This window comes from Colias eurytheme, chromosome 14 (assembly GCF_061535395.1).
Source record: "Colias eurytheme isolate Ceu_HAF_F1 chromosome 14, ilColEury1 Martin Lab GWU primary, whole genome shotgun sequence".
Taxonomy (NCBI): domain Eukaryota; kingdom Metazoa; phylum Arthropoda; class Insecta; order Lepidoptera; family Pieridae; genus Colias; species Colias eurytheme.
The window spans coordinates 6,012,887-6,034,807 of NC_142993.1; the positions used below are offsets into that span (position 1 = coordinate 6,012,887).

The window sequence follows — 21,921 nt, forward strand, 5'->3', positions numbered from 1 at the left end:
TTTATTTTAGCCCATTATAAAAGAATATGGTACAAAGTTCCCACAGTGCAAATACTGACTTGAAAATGTTCACTAGCTCTTCTCCTATATGTCATTCCCCGGTCAAATCAAATTTCCGTTGCATTAGATTTAGATAATCAAGGAATTCTATGCACCTAGATATGCACACAATACATGGATGTATAGAAGAGAGATAGAGACTTCTTGATTGAAAAAATTGTACTTATAAACGAAAGTTGTCTTCCTATTTCAAAGATGCTTCTAAAATATTTACCCGTTCATATAATTTTCAATAAAAAATCACTGATTTAAGTGTAATGACCATCGAGAGGATATATAATATATTTTTAGTAATAAAAACACAACTGTATCAAATCAGTACTTAGTTCCAAATAAATCAGTAAGGCACGACAATATCGCGATTATAAATCTAAAAGAATTTATTTTTAGAACGTAAAAAAACTTAAGGTTAGTGAAATCGACGCTCCATTTAAAACTAAAGTGCTTAAAATACGTTCGAAAATACCGAAAATAAAAATTCAACCGGTCGAAAACTTATTTGCTTACGGAGAAAAATCTTATCTTTTAAGGGCCGTGATTTGTAGCGCATGCGTTGTAAATTTTCATCTCCTTCAAGCCAGTATGTACGGTATCTCGCTCCCCGACGGACTTGATCAGGCATGACCTTTGAAACTCCACATATTTACGTAAAAATATCGTATATTTTATGTGAATATTAATTTGAAAAAGTGTACTAAACTGAGATATTCTATCGAACTCATGTTTGTAGAGCTGTATTGAATTGTTCGTTTATTATTGTTGGTGTTTATAGTGGTTATGAATTTGTAAATGTGCAAGTTGACATTACAAGAAAGTTTAGAAGTTTTAATTAGGTAACAATGGATAGTGAAATTTTGGTGAGTTTATAATAAGTTTGACTCATTTTTAGATAAGAAAAAATTGTCCTTTAGCAATTTTTTTGTGATAGTTATCATAAAAAAAAATAAGACGTTTTAATGGATACTTCCGCGCGATTTGAACTGGTTCGCGTTATTGCGTAAGCTTTTCATCTTATTTAAATTGTGTGATGAACGTATTGGCTTCGAAAATTTGATTTTTTGACGGATACTATGAATTTAAAATTAAAATATATTATGCAGTAGTTTAGGCACCCTATTTAAGTATTCTATTGATATTCTGCAATTGCATAGTAGATTTTATAAAATAATAAATAATATAAACTCACCTCAATGTGCAATCAATCAATGCGCTTTATGATTATAATATAAAATTTCGATCTGTGTCAAAGGTTATTGTTAAATGAACAATATCCTGGACGTGGTAGCATTTAAATCACCTAAGAGCACTCTGAAAACCAATTTTGGGTCAATTAATACTTCAGGTTGAAGCAATAGCCATATTTGAAGGAGCATTCAAGTATTGAATTCCGTTTGAATATACGTTTTATGCTTCGGTATTCCTTTTTTGGTTGTGATTAGAAATTCATAGCAGTGATATAACTATATTTTTTAGAGTTTGAAGAAATCTTAATTAGGTTTTCAGAAAAGTGTGTTGTTTTATTGTATGTTCATTATGATTTTCTCAAATTCAGAAAATTGGTAAGACCTGTTTAGGCATTTAAATTTTGGTATTTGTATAATATCTAGTATATGTGAAAGTTTCGTAGCTAACTGCTACGAATATATATAATTTGCGTAGTTCGTAGCGGATAGCTATTAAATTCCGTAGTTCACTACGAACATTTATATTCGGTTTATAGCCGGCTAGCATTTTATATTTTTTATGCTTTTACTAAATGAATAGTGATCAATTATCTACATATATTATATTTTGGCTTAATATTACTATGATTGAATGTTTGTGTTATACGTTGTGTTATAAATTATTTGCTGGTGCATACTATTGTACAACTCAGACTTCGAAATCATCTATAACTTAGTCAAGATTTACGGAGTCAGATATTATAAATAATATAAATAATTAAACACATATATGACAATTAGTTTATTAGGATTTTGAATATATAGAATTAAGGTAGTAACGTTCTTCTTATAAGTAAAGATTATACAAATAAGTATATTTAAGAATGCGTCGAAGTATAAAATTCTTCAAGCAACATGCTCGTGGATCTTAATTTATATATACGCTATATTTCATCAGAAGCTGCCAAGCGCTATAGTTCTGAAAGCCTTACAAAAAACTTTAATAAATTATTAGAGATTAGGCGTCGTACACAAATATTTCTTTAGAAAATATGAAAAATGTGTTCATTTTTTATCATGTCATCTACTATTAACGTGTCTGGCCTAGTATAGAAGGCTTAGTATAAATATTTTATAACAACTTGTTCTTAAAGCCTTAAGCGAAAACAGCAATAACCACGAAGTTTAGTCATAAACATAAATTGACTTGGACTTTAGCTGATTGTAGAGTGAAATTATCTATATAAAAATTATAGCGAGATTAGAAATCTAAAATCTATATATATAAAAGAAAGTCTGTATGTTCCAACACTTATAACTCGAGTTCTACTGAACCAATTTTCATGGTTTTAGATTCGTTGGATTTGTCTCCGTCCAGAATAGAAGAATAAATCATAAAAACAACAAAAACTAGACGAATAAATATTTTCCCAAAATTTTGATTTTCGTACATGTCAATCATTAGTTGTCAATCCTGTCAAATACGGAAAATAATGTTTGACATTCATGCGTTCAAAAATGTAATATGTGTATTGTGTAAAATAATAAAAAATTAAAAAGGGTGAATAAATATTGTTTGTATTTATTTTAAAATCAATTATTAAAAAGTGCAATAAAAGCAGATACATAAAAATTCCTCAAATGTTTGTGTTTACGCGTGTTTTCAGAAATTAATAAGGTATTTTTGGTGGGGAAACTAACCAAGAAGTTTAGTTCGATTAATTATTAAAAAAATTCTATAAAAATGTAAAAATTCTGACAATTATTTGTTGCGATTTCGTCGACTGCGTCAACAATATTGCTATCAAATTGCTATAAACAAGCTAAATTGCGTTTTGAAGATTACATCCATTTATGCGATGCAATTAGCACAGAAGAAGGTGCAGAAAATGTTGATCTATTGATTATTTTACCGGCGACATACACAGGTAGCCCAAGTGAATATGCGCAAGATGCAATGACATAATAATATGTTCGTCATTATGGTCGGCCAGATTTATTCATTACATTTATATGTAATCCGAAATGGATGGAAATTATTCAACTGCTGCTTCCCGGACAAATATCAAGTGATCGGCACGACATCACCACACGTGTTTTCAAGCAAAAAATCCAATCACTGATGAGTGAGTTACATTAATGGAACACATCTTTGGGATTATTCAATGATGGATGTATTCAATCGAATGACAACAATCTGGCTTGCAGCATGCACACATTTTAATTTGGTTAGTCGAAAGGATTCGGGCAGATAAAATATATGAGTGTGCGGGGATTGCTAATCCTGAAACCGATCTAGACCGACATAACGTTGTTATCACGAATATGATTCATGGACCGTGTGACACCATCAACCACCAATCACCATGCATGGTTGACAGTGAGTGTACCAAAAGGTATCCACGAAAATTGATGGCAGAGACCATCACAGGCAACGATGGTTAGCCACTGTATCAGCGTCGATCGCCCAATGATATTGGTAAAATTATTATCACAACTAAAGTGAAACGAAACGATGGCGTGGTCGATAACAGTTAAAGAATGAAAAGAGCTAATCCATGCTGCACAAATTATTAAAATTCAGTCATTTTTCTCTGAGACGTGTTTGAAGTAATAAAATAAAATACTATTACATTCATCAAAGCCTAAATTAGTTCAGCTAAAAGGTAACACAACATTCATTGACAGGGCGGTACAAAGTTCGCCGGGACAGCTAGTATAATATATAGGAAGCTGTTGGTTTTCTGTTGGAAGGCCTTATTTTTTATTGTATACTTGCTTTCCGTCCGCGGTATCGCCCGCTTCGTCTAAAACCTAATAAATTATATTTTAAAACCTTTTAAAATGAATCACTCTATCTATTAAGAAAATCGCATCAAAACCCGTTGCGTGGTTTTAAATATATATATGCATACATGGGAATATAGGGACAGAGAAAGCGACTTTGTTTAATACTATGTAGTGATGATATTTCATTTCCATTGTCGTTCGTAGGCGTTTTGAGAGTCGTGTCATCTCAAATAAGATTGGCGCAATATTATACAGACATACCGTAAAAAACGTACGTAAACGTCCACGTACTGGACGACGAAGCGTGGGACGACCACCCACAAGATGGACAGACGACCTGGTCCGAGTGGCAGGGAGCCGCTGGATGCAGGCCGCTGGTGACCGGTCGTGGTGGAAAACCCTGAGGGAGGCCTTTGTCCAGCAGTGGACGTCCCACGGCTGAAACGAACGATACCGTAAAAAATATATTTTAGTTCGTAACCGAATGTGAGGTAATAATGTAAGAGGGTTTGCATTTGGAAATATTTTGTACTTAAATAGGTATAGGCATGTAACGTTGTTTGAACTTAATTTTGATAATAGTTTTTTTTTAATTTGGTCAACCAACATTTGTTTACAATGATTCTTAAATATAATTATTATTATAGCTGCAAAATTAAACTTAATTATTAACATATATTGTAATTGTCTGTGTGAGCTTTTCCTGTGATCAAAACGTAAATGACTAGAAAAGCTACGCCTACGTTACAATATCCTCGCCCAGATTAGACAGGAATTATTTTCATCTATCATCAGACCCATTTCTTCGCTTATTTTAGTTCTTAACGACCGTTTAACAAAATATTGTGAATGTTTATTTACCTTCTTATAAAATTACAAAGAAATATATAATTTAATTACTTCTTAGTCTTTTGGGAAATAAGGAACTTACTAATTTATGTCAATAAAGTTATTTATTTATTTAATTTTCTTTTCCATACAGGAATATTACTGATAATAAAACATATTTGACCATCAGCTGCTAGCCATTCTGTTTTGATTTTACTACGCTAGTTATACGAGCATGTCGCAGTTAAGAAAATATACGACTTAAGTAAATTACCCAATCGCTTCCATTAACCAAATTAATGTGACGAGAACAAACAAATAGCTATCCACTAATGTGATTACTCTAATTATATTAAAGTTTATGTTCCCGTAAAAAAACAATTTATGCAAGGAAATGCAGCTTTTACTCAGCAAAGGTGCTTTTTCACTGATAATGTGCGAGGATGTGTTGGTAAGAACCAATCATATTGCTTCATTGAGTTTGAAGTTTTAATCGATACTACTGGTTATTTACAAATACATTCCCTACACATCCTCGCACATTATTGGTGGAAAAACACCATTACTGTAATTTTATAGAAAGAACTCGAATATACTGTAATCGCGTTTTCTCTAAAGTAACACCTGGAATACTAATCGATAGTTAAACGATTTTGCACTGTAAATGTTATGATGAATTCCTTAGTACCCTGTGTAATTCAGATTGATTGTGGCAGGAAGCGATCCAGCGAAGCGGGGCATACTATCACAATTCACACTATGTATTATCTCTGTGACGTATAATTTATATCTTGACTAGCTTTCAACCCGCGGCTTCGCCCGATGTATCTAAAACCTAATAAATTATACATATAAACCTTCCTCTACAATCACTCTATCTATTAAAAAACGCATCAAAATCCGTTGCGTAGTTTTAAAAATTTAAGCATACAAAGGGACATAGGGACTTTGTTTTATACTAAGTAGGTAGTATACGCAGGCGAAAATCATTGCCTATAATATGTAATTATATAACTATTAATATTTTTATAGTGAATATAAACAATACCACAATTAGCACGTACGACTAATCTTGTAAACATTAGTACAAGTTTACACCAGGATTACATAAGCGAGTGGAAGCTAATTGTTTTTGTAGCATATACGAGTGTTGTAATTTGGATTACAAATGTGGATTTGCTTTTAGCCCTACTAAATGTGGATCCCCGGATCCGAACGAGTGAATTAAAATTCAAATCACGTGCGATGTGTGAGCACGATAAACAAGAAAATGGTTATTTATTACAATCCTGCTTTGACATGGAAATAAATTGTCAAAAGTCTTATCGTTACTATTCTGAGTAATGTTACTTTGTATCTGATTGGAGAGAACATCATACTTATTCAATATTCATACTAGGTACATATTTGCCGCTGTTGTACATATTATATATTATATTTATTTTAAGTTTGTTTTATATCATAAGTTATCTCAACCATGTAACAAACTGCATTTCTGTGTATGTACAATAAAGAGCACCTATTCATTCATTTGTACTGAAATTAAAATTACTTCATTTATTAATATTTATCACTAAAATAATAAGGTATGTTACATTAATGTGGTATATTATCATAGAAATATTTGTGAAGGTCCATAGCAAACTATTAGAAATGCCTTAAATGTCTTGAAGGGATGACATTGGTATTTATGTAAGAATTCTATATTGTATCTATTAGGCTGTAGGTTGTCTTGAAGGGAAAACCAATATTAAGATCTGTTATGTTGAAACATTCCTTTATATTTGAATAACTATTGCTAACAGTTACTCTTCAATAAGAAATAGAATATTTGAGAAAGATGTGAATACATTATATTAAAAATAAGCTGCAAAATAAAACAAATGATACATATTTTATGAATATGATACTTAGCTTTATCGTGTGTATATTATATTATTACACTATTTTGTTTAAAGGAAATTCACACAAAATGCTATGCTATATATTATGTAGATTACTATGTGTTGTTTTTAGGAATACAAAATATGCTCGATTTAATCTATCTATAAATTTTAGGAATTCTCATAATAATCATCCTTTTGATATGCGTATAAAATTTCATTTCTCAGTACCATAATATAATATTATTTTGTCATTTCGTTGAATAATTGATTTAAATAAACGAATAATCATTTCTACGTATCGTAGCTTAATTATGATATCAATGATGTTCATTGTTTGTTTATAAAACATATTAGTTTGAACAAACCCCATATCAATAAGCGGCTCAAAATTAACCACTAAACCGTAAATTTCAATAAATGGACTATGAAAGTAAGCCACAACTAAGAGAGATTAATTGATATCTACTTTAATCAAGTATTACAAACAATACATACTTGTTGTGGCCATTTTAATAGTTAAACTGATACATTTTTTAACTGGCAGAATCATTTTTCTGACATTTATAAAAATAAACATAATTTTTGCCTTGTCTGTTAACAATAGGGTTGACTGAAACAGTGAGTATATAGATATTACGACGATAAAAATATCATCTCATATTTAGGGCAATGACATAGAAAATTACACATGCCAATGTCTAGCTTATCCAGAGGTCATCTATAAGTTGGATGTCGAAAATGGGATAACTTTAGTATCATATCAGTAATGAAGGATGACGAATAGTCCAATGATTTTACGTAGTGGAGATTCGACATAAATATATTTTAAATAGAGGGGTCTGCATAGAGCTAGCAGCCTCGCGAGGCAATTGCTTCGCGAAGCAGCTCGGTCGGTGTGGACGTGGCTGAGCCGAGGAAAATGTTGCGTCCCTTTCGTTTATAAACCTTTTCAATAATGTTCATATTGTGAAGAAAAATATTGTGTCTTATGAAAGAAAAGAGATAAATCGTTCATTCGATTTTGTAGCCTTTGAGCCTTCTAGAATTTCTAGCCTAATAATATTAACTTGTTAAGTGTACTTAAAATTAATATCTTTGGCAATTCACACATCTTCATCGCCTATTCCTAATCTAACTTTTTCAGCGAGATATTCAATGTGATAATTGACCCATTGTTAACAATGTACATTAGAATATTTAAAAAAAAAAAACACATCCAGAACCAGACTAACATATTTTGTTGTTGTTCATTTTAGCATTTTGTAAGCTACATACTCTTAAATAATTCAGTGATATAAACCACTGGTGACTGGTCAATTGGATCGTCGATATCTCATTAAACGATACTATCTAGTAATATCGTAATAGAACCAGCATTACAAGCTATATACGAAGATAGATGAATAAGCAAATAAGACAGTCCAAGAAGAATTGCTGAAATACAAAATAAGCATGCACAAGGAACATTTATCAATGTCAGGCGTAACTGTAATCGTATTAGCATAATTGAATCCAGATTTAGCCAGATGAATTGTAAACATTGTTTGCTTATTAGAGCATGTAAATGCTATATTATCGAAATGCAAAATAATTTAAATAACATCAGGCATTTAACGGTCTAATTGCTTTACAAATAAATGATATTGCACGTATTATAACGAATGTAATTCTAAATGTGCTATGAATAATAATATTATGTTTTAAAGAATAAATATTAATAGTGTATATTGGAGTATCGTTTATTCTAAAGTTTTGCAGATACATTTGTCTTCGTCGACTTTGAATAATCAATCAACCAATTATTTTTAGACGTTGTTAATCCATCCTGTCAGCGGATATTTTCTCAAATTAATTAAATTAAATTAATTTATTGAAACGAAAAGTTAAGTCGGCAGTTAAGTAAAATTGATTGAAATTAAAATATTAGTTAAATACTTAGGTTAAAAAGAAGATTGGTAGACACAAACAACTCTCACTCGTTCGTTTGGGATAGGTAATCATTATCAGAAAAAAATGAGCTTTTTTCTATCTTTTCTTAATAATGTGCAAATAATGACAAATAATCACATTACCTACTACATAATATAAAACATTGTCGTTTTCTCTGTCCCTATATCACAATGTAGGTATGCTTAAATCATTAATAGAATTGAAGAGGAACTTTATATTTATAAACTAGAAGAAGTACGAAGCCGCGGGCGGAAAGCTTGTTATATTTATGAGACGAAGAAAGATACGAAATGAAAACATTATAAAAATACGTGATAGCACTAAAGCATCATAATAAAAAAAAACTCATCTTGAACTAATTTTGCATTTCAATTATCCAGACGCGTGAGAAAATCTCTTTAACAAACACGTCAAGTTAATGAAAAATAGGCTAAAGGAAAATTTTATAAGTTTTTGAACAGCCTTCGACAATTGGCTCATTTTCAGCACGTGTCCCCTTTTTATCGTACCTCATTGATAATCGAAACGAATTTTTTTAATAAATTATTCATGAGTTTTATATTAAGACCAGAATTCTAGAATATCAGTATACATCTAAATAATTAATCTTTGAGCCTTTCTATCTTGTAAAGCCGTATTTTTTTACTTACATGAATGTAATAATATATCAGCATACACATTATATAGGGCACCATATCCACAACATATGATTTCCTAGCAGAAGTTATATTTTGCTATTGCTCCTTTTTAACTGACTTCAAAAAAAAGGAGGGCCGGCCTGTATGTTTTTTTTTATGTATGTACACCGATTACTCCGTGGTTTCTGAACCGATTTATGTGATTCTTTTTTTGTTCGATGCGGGATGGTGTCGAATTGGTCCCATAAAAAATTTATTCGGATAGGCCCAGTAGTTTTTATTTTATGAGCATTTTTGTCTGTATTTGTAAATGTTGTAAGTGCAAGTTTGAAGTCGGTTGTTTTTAACGCAGTTATTGACTTGTTCATGTTTAAGAATGAAAGAATGAAATGAAAGAGAAAGAACTTTACTGTGTCTCAACAAAACCGCTAAAAAAACATTAACCGAATTGGTCGAGCCGTTCTAAATTCTTACGCTTAGCAACACATTTATTTTTGATGTGACAACGTCTTACAATTCGATAGAGCCGGCTGCACGCACGAAAAAACATGACTCATGCGGCGTTACCTCGCTCTGCGGCGTTCCATGTAAGGCTTGAAGTGCAAGCGAGAGCACATTTTTCTACTCATGTGGTGAGAACGCGGATCGAGTGACAGACAGAAGCACAATCGGACGTTGTCACGTTCAACTATCGTCAGTAAACCGACTTTACAGACAACCAATTTTTTTATAAAGCTCACACTTTCGTGAAGTACAGTATCCTCTTATAAGCCTTAAGACAGACACGCTTCACTTTTGTATTATTATATAGCATCAAGGTCTTTCTTTTTATAAATGGCACATCCTGGTCCCATTGAGAAAGGCTTCTGTCAAGATCAAGTTATATTAAGATTCTCTTCACTTAAGCATAAACTGTACTGTGTGAATATATTATCTTCTCTTATATATAAAAATGAATCGCAAAATGTGTTGGTAAGCGCATAACTCGAGAACGGTTGAACCGATTTCGATAATTCTTTTTTTATTATATTCCTTGAAGTACGAGGATGGTTTTTATGTAGAGAAAACTTAAATATGTACCACGGGCGAAGCCGGGGCAGACCGCTAGTCTTCTTATATATAAAAATGAATCGCAAAATGTGTTGGTAAGCGCATAACTCGAGAACGGCTGAACCGATTTCGATAATTCTTTTTTTATTATATTGCTTGAAGTACGAGGATTGTTTTTATGTGGAGAAAACGTAAATATGTACCACGGGCGAAGCCGGGGCGGACCGCTAGTTGCAGATAAAATTAAATTTTAACAATTATTGAACTTTAATTTAATTTACTTGTATAGTTATGTATCGAAAAATTAAAAAAATCTATACTAATATTATAAAGCTGAAGAGTTTGTTTGTTTGAACGCGCTAATCTCAGGAACTACTGGTCCGATTTGAAAAATTCTTTCAGTGTTAGATAGCCCATTCATCAAGGAAGGCTATATTATACCATCACGCTAAGACCAACAGGAGCGGAGCCAGCTAGTATTATTATATAATTTAAAGTTATGTATAACAAACACCAGAGTGATTTAAATTTGCTAAACTGATAATACAGAGAGGTTATCACAGTTCTAACGAACAAAATCGTTCTTATGTTAAAATCTGGGTTATTACTATCCTATAATTATTCATTATCTTTAAAGAACTACCTTTAGCTTACAAATCCATTATTTAATTTATTTATATCAAACTTACATTTTATTCAAACGTCACCCGTAATTCTTTAAGAAGTGACGAGACCCAAATTCAATTCTACTTAAATCCAAAGAGAAATTTCAATGAGGCTATATTCAAATTATAGATTAATGGAAGTCTATAAAATTCACGGCCCAAGTATATAAAATTTTTCTTAAGTGATTTATTTAAATGATTTTCATTAATGAGATAGATATTAAAAGTTTTGGACTTATACAAAAATTTAAGAAAATATTCACCAAATAATTGATATTCAGTTTGATATTTTGCATTCTCTGAAGGAAGCAGGAATTTAGGTAATAAACGAACAGACATTGTTAAAATTAAAAACAGAAGAATTTTTAAAATACCGAAAAATATATACAGGTAAATTTTTGTTATATGAATACATTTCGTATGTGCATAAAATGCTATCCAACATATATCATACAAAACATAATTAAAACTCAAATATTATGTTGATTAAAAAGGTGGCGAATAGTACAAAGAAAATGCAAAATATAACGGACCGAACGGACCGCCATCACATACATGTTCGCTATTTTTAAAAGAATCGACGCGTCGATTCTTTTAAAAATAGTTTGTCATCTTCGGTACACCAATTATTCTTTTAAAATTAATTCTTTCGCTAAGAAATTAAAAACATTTTTCTATAACAATAAACAGTTTAATCTTTACTAGGTTTTTGATTTAGTAAGTTTATTCAAGTTGCTCTATACCTAGGCTAACCTGCTTGATAGTAATATTTTTCCAGATTTATTCCATTTTATTTTAATAAAATCATCAGCATCATTCAACTATCAGCTATTGATATAATATAAACATTTTTGTTTCATTTATAAAATATTTATGAGAGAATGAGACAAACACTAAAGAAGCCTGTATTCATCGATTTCCAGAACTATGGTAATCAATAATAGTTCTCGTTTTCTGCAGTCTGTAAAAAAATTCTCAAACAAGAATACGTGAAACATTTCAAGCTTTCAGTATTTTTAATCACTTCTTATAAATTTCATATGACAAAGTTATTCTACCCTACATACTATTCAAGGAATTCAACGGTAAAGTTAAACAATTGTCGCTCATATATTATTTCATATTAAACACCGCTAAGAGAAGTTTGCTTCAGTCTCTCTTATGTATTCACAGTTTTGAACCTAGTCGATTATAGTATAGAAATTCAGGTCAAATTAATTGAAAACCGATCATTAGAACTATGCCGTCAACTATGAAAATTGTATTTTAGCAGCGTGAAGCCATGAGGTATACCTATGTGTTTAGTTCTTACATCCGCTATCGACAAAGTTAAATTGTTTTGTATTTAGAGTCACGCTTTGCTGCAGAGGTTAGATTATTAGATCTTATAAATTGGGTTTTTCTGTAATAATAATACTATGACAATTTAGATAGTAGTCTGTCATTGCTTTTTTAACTGATGAAATCAAAATGTGGCACGAAAGAAAAACCTAAAGACTTAAAAATTTAAATACATTATTATTATTCGTGAGTAAATTTATTGATGTTATATACAATGTATTTGCTTTGGCAATCATACCGTGAGTAATTTGTGTTTAAGATTGTCGATCAATTTTTAAACTAATCGTTTTTCATAAGCTTGAATGTATATAAGGGTGATTATACAAAAATGGGGTAACTTTTGAGGATATTTTGTTTACTATATTTTTTATATCAGATTGTTACAAATTAGGGTGTATATGATAGCTAATCTAATGAATATATTGTTCCAAATCGGGCCAGCCAGTTTTTTAAGTAGATTGTGAGATATTTTAAATTTTCTGAAATTGGCCTCCACGGGACTGACGAGGCTAACATGGTACTGATAAAAAACACAATTTTGTAATATTCTTAAAGAAATTGAATGAAAATTACTACAAATCTCTCAGTTTTAATAATGGCACATGTCTTTTAAGTATTAAAATCACTTAGTTACGTTTAAAAATGATAATTAATAATATGTGATACTGGGAAAAAACAATGTCTCAAGTTTCAAAACAGCCTTCTGACATTTAACGCTACGTGAATATTCTTACTCTCTTACTTAACTTTTTCTACTTTGACTCAGTTTTACTTGATATTTCAAGTAATTCACAAACAATAGAAACAAAAAAACGGCCAAGTGCGAGTTGGAGTCCTAAAAAACCTATTTTTTATTATGTTTGTAACTAAAAATTTACACTTTTAGCAATTTTTCCTTATCTGTGTTATAAAGACGTTGCTATTTACCAAGTAGAAGTAAACTTTATAGCAGTTTATAGTAGACTGTATACACTGCAAGCATCCTGTGTGTTTTTTTATTCCCTTGCGAATATTTAATTTTGCGGAAATTTGCAGTATTAACGGATGTATGTACCTTTTGATTGCGTTGCGTTATAAGTTTGATTTTTTTACAGCCCCAAGGGTTCTTAATCTTGAGTATCCAATATAAATTTCAGATTGATACCTCCACGCGTTCCAAAAAAAACGTCTTAACAGACAAACGGACAACAAAGTGATCCTATAAGGGTTCTGTTTTTTCCTTTTGAGGTTCGGAGCCCTAAAAATCTACCAATATTTATGTTAAAAGTACTAATTATAGTAAAATTAAAAACCAAAGTCTCGAATGAAAGTCTCATCTGAGTTTTCATAAGAGCCCCTTGACATTTTTATAATGTTATTAAGTATATTAATTAACTTTTATGTTATTTTGAGGTAATTTTACTTCACAGTAATATACGTATACGTATTTATCTGATAAATATAAAAAGCTATGCCCTGAAAGCATCAAAATCAATAATTAAAATAAAATAAGATCTTTTTTAATTAAATTATTAGTAGTTTGTTTCAATAGCTCTTTTCTTTGCTACTCTTTCTTAAATGTTTCTTCCCTAGTCAAATTCAGGTTCTTTTAGCGTGGCGCATGATGTTTTAAACTGAAATATAAAATAGAAATGCTTATACCAATAGCAATCAAGATAAAAGTTCTCAAAAACGACAGAATCATCAGTACTATGGGGTCGCGTCAGTCCTCTGGCACGATATCTGACAAAGGACTGATGCCAGCGGATTGATGAAAAGGGACTTAATATGAGGTTATAATCACAAATTATGTTTTTTTGCCTAATTTCTAATATCAACAAACTATATTTTTAAAAATCATAGTTAACCATTTATAAATGAAAATAAAAATCCGATTAACAATAAAATAACGACTCACCATAGGACTGAAATGTTGACTGGCGCAGCAAGATTTTAGAGGACAAACACAACCCTAGCGCTGGTACAGTTATGACGGCCGTCAAAATATGCGGTGCACAAGTAACTTCATTACCAACATTAATACTTAGACAGGGATTTGACCTCGACTTGGTGATATTTAGCGAGAATTTCGAATTTAAAAAACACACAACGGACTGACTAGTGAAAACGATGACAAAGTTTAATTTTATTTTTTAAATAAAATGGAAAACATTGCGTTATGAAATTTGTAGTATATAATACTATGTACATCAAAGATTGTAGTGTTTTTGTAAGTTTTCTTAAATCGATGATAATGTTTAAACGATAGTCACTTGATTGTTGGTTTTCGGAGTTGTGACATGCCAAAGTACTGACATTTGAGGTATTAATTTATTTTTTTTATTCATTTGTATTTTAAATAAAGAAGTGAAATTGAGTGACCAAATAAAGGACGCTTCATTGTTTTAAAATAGATTGTTATTTGAATAAAATATAATAAGACTTTGTTTAAATTGGCTGATGACATCGAGTTACCCCATTTTTGTATAATCACCCATAACAAAATGAGTTTAAACGTAAAATTTGTCTTCTTTCTCAATTGCTTGAAACTACACCCACATCGATTTTTGATAAAATATTGTGATATTATGCGGATTTAAGTTGACAATTTATGAGTGAAATTGCGAGCGTATATTATAAAATCTACTAGAGGTCCGCCCCGGCTTCGCCCGTGGTACATGTTTCGCAATAAAAGGTAGCCTATGTTCTTTCTCGGGTATCAAAATATCTCCATACCAAATTTCATGCAAATTGGTTCAGTAGGTAGTTTAGGCGTGATTGAGTAACAGACAGACAGACAGAGTTACTTTCGCATTTATAATATTAGTATGGATTTATCTTTATTAAGAAGAAAAAAATGTTGATTATATTCTCGTAAAGCAACCAGATAGGTACCATTAAAATAAAATTTCAAAAGGAAATTACCGCTATGTTATAAGATCTCAAAGTCAAAGGCGCAAACTAAAAATAAAATCATTACATTAAAATTTCTCCGATTTAAATGAGCATGTTGTAATTATAGAAGCCAAGAAATATACAACCCAATTAAAAAGCCATCAACAGGTGTACAAGAGAAAATAATAAAAGAGAAACGTTCAAATGATTTATTCTTAAAAATTAATGTACACGAATAATTTTACCTCGAGAACATTTAGTGGCCAATGTTGTAAAAGCTCGTGAGGCCTTTTCAAATGCACGAGCTTCTGTGAAGCGTGAAAATAGAGAACATTTTTCATGAAAACCCGCAAAAATGTAACGTCGCATTTGTGTTAGTGACCACGATGTCATTCCTGTCGATATTTCTGGAAGCTATTTTTGTATTGTGGAAAATATGAGCAGAGCTGGGTAACGAAAATAGTGGAATTCTTAATATGAAAACTGTTGAAAATGTAAATATGACACTTCGAATTTTTTGTAGAGTCCCATTTTTTTTACGTGCGTCAAAGGTTTACTTTTGTCACCAATTCCACATAGTACCACACTGTACAACATTATTATTACTTACACTATGAATCTATAATCTGTTTAGTACCTTTTACATAATTTTTATAGTCAAAATATAAGTCATTGTCTTTATTATTCAATTCCTGTTAGGCAATAATAATTAATTTATCAGTTCCTTGGTTCATACAGCTCAACTGTAAAACAATAATTTCACACGTCACTTAATTACAAAAAAAAAACAAAAATATTGAAGTCTTCATTTTAAATAGAAACTCACGCGGAAAATTCACTATTGTGTGCGCAGCCAGCTCGCTGAACATCAAAGGACTTTTGAGTGTCAACAACATGAAGTTAATTCTTACAAATTATTGTTTTCATCAAGGAAATATTGTTATGTCTGATTTTATAGCGCGAAATTTGAGCCATTAAAACCCAGTCAATTTTAAGTGTCAGTGTTATTACTAGGGTTCTGTAATTACACCACTTCTCTAATTTAGTTAGGTTTTATTGCTAGCGTAGCAATTTATTGGATTATGTTTAATGCGTAGAGCTTATAATTATGAGGTCGAGGCGTGGTTGAAAGGGCTTTTTCATTTCAGTGGTGACGTTAAGCTATTTTGGCTGAAATTTGTGCAAGTGATGAAGCAGGGATAATGACGCTTTGAACAAGTAATGAAAAATTTTGTAACTGCAATTATTTCAAGAGGTTTTATGCATAATATGATGCCATGAATGAACGATTTTTTCAACTGATTTTGAAAATTATTTCACATGAAGAAAGTTGCATTGTTACAGAGTATTATAAATTTATTTTTGTTTAACGGAGGTGAACACAGGGGAAGTGGCAGGTTTATGATACTTGATAATATTATACTTTAATAAAATTCAAATTAATTATTGTCGAACAAAGAAAATTAAATTTTGGCAGAGCGCAATTTTCTATGATAAAATTTGTCTCTAGAAAATTTTTATTTTTGCTCTATTTAAATAAATTGGGCACAAATATAGATTATCTAAGCTTAATTTGATTGGATAAGATTAGAAATGTGATATTGAGGGGATGGCACTTATAAACTCTATTTTACTTCAATTAATTTTCAATTAATTCTTGTGATTAATTCTATTTGCTATTTTCTAACATTAAATTCCACTATAATTAAATTATTTCAACGTTTTGAGAGTCCTTATATGTTATCACAACGAATTTAAAAATACGATTTATTTTAAAATATTGGCGTGTAATTTTTATCACAAAATTACACACCATAATCCATACTATCCATACTAATATTATAAATGCGAAAGTAACTCTGTCTGTCTGTCTGTTACTTAATCACGCCTAAACTACTGAACCAATTTTCATGAAATTTGGTATAGATATTTTGATACCCGAGAAAGGACATAGGCTACTTTTTATCCCGGGAAAATGATGTAATCCCGGAAATCCCACGGGAACGGGAATTATGCGGGTTTCTCTTTGACTGCGCGGGCGCAGCCGCGGGCGGAAACCTAGTAAATTAAAGAATTATATTTTAAACTAACTTGATTCGGATTTTAAATCTGCTTGAGATTAAAATAAATCAATTTTTAATCATGCTAAATCTTAATTACGTAATTCTACCGCTATATTTAAATATATATATTTAAAAAAAGCTTTCCGCACGCAAAAATAATAATTTGTCATCTTCTATAAACATTTCCACTCATTTATATCCAACATATTTTGTTTTTCACACGCACTAATAACACGAAATACCTTTTAAATTTAACTAAGCCGTCGTTTATCTGGAACAGGTTGGTATTTCCAAAGGATTACCCGGTACGAGTTTTATGTACCTGTTTCTGAAATAACTTTCTAAATAAAATGCTTTCCGCGAATTCATCAAACGTTCGCTACAGTGTGTTTTACGCGTGTAACAATTTGTAACATTTTACTATTGTAAAGTTTTTATGTACCTATGTATTTTTTACGAACGTGGTTCTAGTTTTAAATATTATACTAACGAGGCTTTATATATTTATAAATACTCAACGACACGTCGTGTTGTTACAGGACTTAGTACTAAAAAACAGTTGTACATATTTAAATAATTTGTTGGATTTGTCTTCGATACTATCAGGTCTTTAAAACTTGGTCATAGTAATACTTTGTTAAAATATTTTATTGTAAAGTTTATTGTTAGAATAAAATATTTTAACATTTACCAAAGATTCGGGAAGCAGTATCTATGGAGAAGAACTGGCAAGAAACTCCATAGTTGTTCTTTTAAAATCATGTCAAAATATGAAGTCCTACCACAGAATACATAATAGTAGCTAAACGCTACAGAACGGACACTCTCCGCCTCCCGCCAAAATTAAACTTACCTCACCCCCGCGCGATCAGACATAAAATGGGCCATATTTTTCTGCAAGGACGATACGCAACGAAGATTGACAACATTAATCAAATTGACTTAAAAAGTAATTTTATTATTTTGGATTTGTGATTATCGTTTTTCGTAGAAAATGGTTAGATATTGTGCTGTTTACGGATGTATTTCATCAGAAAAACAAGATTTTTTTTTTACGCTAGTCACAAATGTGCCAACCATAAAGCGTTAACACACACATTTGCAGTCTCTACGGTGTGACTGTCAAAACGATCATTTTGTATGGAGTGTCCGGGGTGTGGTCCTACTATAATAATTATATTATTATCTAACTCATTTGCTCAAATATCTTTAAGAATAAAATCAATACTCAGATCGCCCTTAAAAGCATGCGTTGACATTTTTTCTTCAAAACCTTTTTGCAAATCACGCCAAACCTCCGGAAAAGGTTTCAATTAAGCTGCCCTTTTCCGAGAGCAATTAATGACGATGTATCCCAAGGGATATTTGATATAGTTAGATTGAGTTAGCAGACTCTTTGTGTAAATATTTATTCGCTGTTTATTGATAAAAGATTTAATATTAGTTCCAAGTTTGGCTCTTTAGTCTGGAAACGATTCAGGCCTTGAGGTTAATCTTATCGAGTATTATGTCATTAATTGTTTTCAAGTGGAATTCCTTCGTAAAACAGTTGAAAATAATTGTGTCCATCTTGACGCTGTACGTTCTACTTTCTACGCATTCGGTACCTTAGTGTGAATTTCGATTTATTTTATAAAAAATAAATAATAATAAAAAAGAGTTTATTTTCTCACATTGGTTACATTAAATAAGTACACATTTCCATTACATATAAATAAGTGTGAGACTGGTGCCTAAACTAGGTAATAAAAATTACCTGTATTTTAGGTCACCAGGCCCCCACTCCTCACTTCGTTGGATCACATTTTATTTATACTTGTTGAGAGAAAAGAAAACACTAGAAATAAGAAAAACTACAAAGAAAATGTATCCATATCGGTTGCTATAAAACTTTTCACACAAGGTTATTCTTAGCTTCTTCGCAATCAAGGACATACATCAAAATATTAGCAATCGCTCGCGTATTAAAACTTACAAGCCCGAACATGAAAACAGTTAAAAAGTTATTACGACCCTCATAAAAGCGGGAGACTGAAATTCAAGCTCGCTTATTGCGGGGCAAGTTTCAAGATTATATTCTGTAAGATTGTAACACGCCTAGCTACCAATTGTCTTTATTTGTCTCTAGATAGATATAGGCCTTAACATTTACAGCTCGCGGTGATCATATTTTTTACGAAAATTGTGAATATTGCTCCCTAACGGTCTGACATTTTGGAGATATGCGGCTGGTATTGTCGTAACTCGGAGTAAATAGTCGGCTTAACGGTTTTCCTCGTAATTCAGTTGTTTTCTCTGTTATTAGCATGGAAATTATTCGATGCTCAACTGTAGTTGAATAAAACATTTTCATTGTAATTACTTCTTATAGACAAAAACGATTTTCTTTCTCGGAATATTCATTATATTATTACATTGTGTTCGAATATTATAATATGAATACAAAAAGTTCGCTGGTAATATTCGTATTCTTTTCTTCTTTGTCTTTATGAGGTTGTTATTTAATACCTACAAATGCATCATTTTGTTATTGATATGGAATTAAAATAATTTTATATAATCATCCACTTTTACTCCATTAAAAGTCCACACTTGATTCTATTTTAAGAATAATCAGTCCCAAATCCATTATTAAACTTAAGATCCTATAGCAGCTAAGAGCCAGATGAATTTTACATCTGTTCTGTTCTGATCGATTTTCTTTTCGGCTTAATAAAGTTATCCTGTATTCTTTTCGGTAAGGTATTTATTGCGTAACGTTTCATCACTATCAGCCTTTTTACCGACGTTACCAAAAAGAGGGCTGTTCTTAATACGTTTTAAAGTGAAACTTTTATTACATCGTCTCAAACTTTTTGGTCTGTAGTGCATGTCGCGTGACGGTCGGCTGCCGAGTAGGTATAAAGCAGTGTTCGGAACCGTTCGAACAGTTTCACTTTTAACGTGGTTTCATAAAACCACACAACATTTTTTGTTTAATTGTATATACAAAAATATTATACTTAATGGACGTATCGTATGGAGGCCGCACTTTGCCACTCACATGTTGAGACTGGAAAGGGTCCAGAAACGTTTTTTATGGCACTTAGCTTTTTCTAAAGGGAAAGCTAAGCAGCTGTCCTCTTACAAGGAACGTCTAGGCTTTTTTGGAATGCACTCTTTATCAACCCGATTTAATGTCAGCGATATGTTGTTTCTCTTTAAAATTCTTAGGAATAAAATTAACTGTCCGGGCATATTACATCTGATAAATTTTCGCGTTCCATCCAAGTACCCACGTAAATGTATTACTCCGCTGTGTCCGCCGCTACGTAGAACGGTCCTAGGGGCAAATTCACCCATCGGCAGATTATCTAAATCCCTAAACGAATACAGTGATCTAATAGATATAAATGCAGACAGTGTGGTTAAGTTCTATAATGCTTCTCTCAAATATTTCAAGGAAAAATAATTGTATTAAAATAATTTTTAATTTATTTTATTGTAATCTTTTTATATTATTATTATTTTTTTTTTAATTTTAATATTGTAATTAATTGAATGACGATTTTGTTTTAATATGAATATGAATGTTTACATTGTTTATAAATAGATATTTTCTAATGTTTGTCAAACTATATTTTTGTGTAGAGATTATTATAGTTATATAAAAAAAAAAATTTCAATTTTTGTGTTGGTTTTTATGTATTTTAATTTTATACTTTAAAATTGTAATCTGAATGCCGATTTTATTTTTAATATGATTGTTTACATTGCTAATTAATATATATTATGTCTGTCGAACTTTATTTTTATGTAACTAGATATTATTTATATAAAAAAATGAATTTTTAAGTTGGTTTTTATGTAATTTAATTTAATATTTTAAAATTGTAATTTTGTATTCCGATTTTATTTTAATATGACTGAAATTATTTTTTTAAATAGATATTTTATTGATAATTGTTAAACGTTATTTTGTGTAGCTATCAGTTTTTTTTTGTTCTTAAATCATAACCGTTTTTGAAGGCATGTGGTGTTAGCCTATAATTAATTGTTGCACTTGATTTGTTAAATTGCATTCTCCTTGTATGTCTAAAATTAGTGTTAACAATTGTTGGCTATCCTTTGAAAATAAATAAATAAATAAATAAATAATGTTTTTAACAAAATAGAGTATAGGTACCTAATCTATTATTAAGTACTAAATTTGTTTTTTACTGTTCTGTGTTCTAAACCACATTCTAAACAAACAAAGATCAAACAAACAATATTTCGATTTAGATTTCAAATAATTTTATAACAACACAATACTATCTACATAAGCACAGAATTAAATATGAGTACTTGTGTAATATAAGCTCATGTTTCGTGGAAGTGATTAAATTTAAATTATTCTTGTGTCAAATGCACTACATAATATTAAAATGTAATATTTTAATGTTATGTTATTCAGTGCAAATGGATTACACTTAGGTATATAAAAATATAAAAATGGTTCTCTCTCTGTTTTCAAGTTAATATATTATTATGCGATGTACTTTGTACATGCGAAAATTAAATTTATAAAATTTGATTGTATTTTGGTGTGTAAGTTAAACTTTTATATTATTTTCGTATAACAATAGAAGTGG

General features: G+C 30.7%; 1 protein-coding gene across 1 annotated transcript in view; it reads left to right on the forward strand.

Moving 5' to 3' along the window:
• The first annotated feature begins 648 nt into the window (after positions 1 to 648).
• LOC149902919 (alkaline phosphatase-like) overlaps positions 649 to 21,921 on the forward strand; it is an 88,798-nt gene continuing 67,525 nt past the window's right edge. The window contains exon 1 of the mRNA XM_090109402.1: positions 649 to 917. The gene's annotated coding sequence lies outside the window, so the exon portion shown is untranslated. The remainder of the gene's footprint in view (positions 918 to 21,921) is intronic.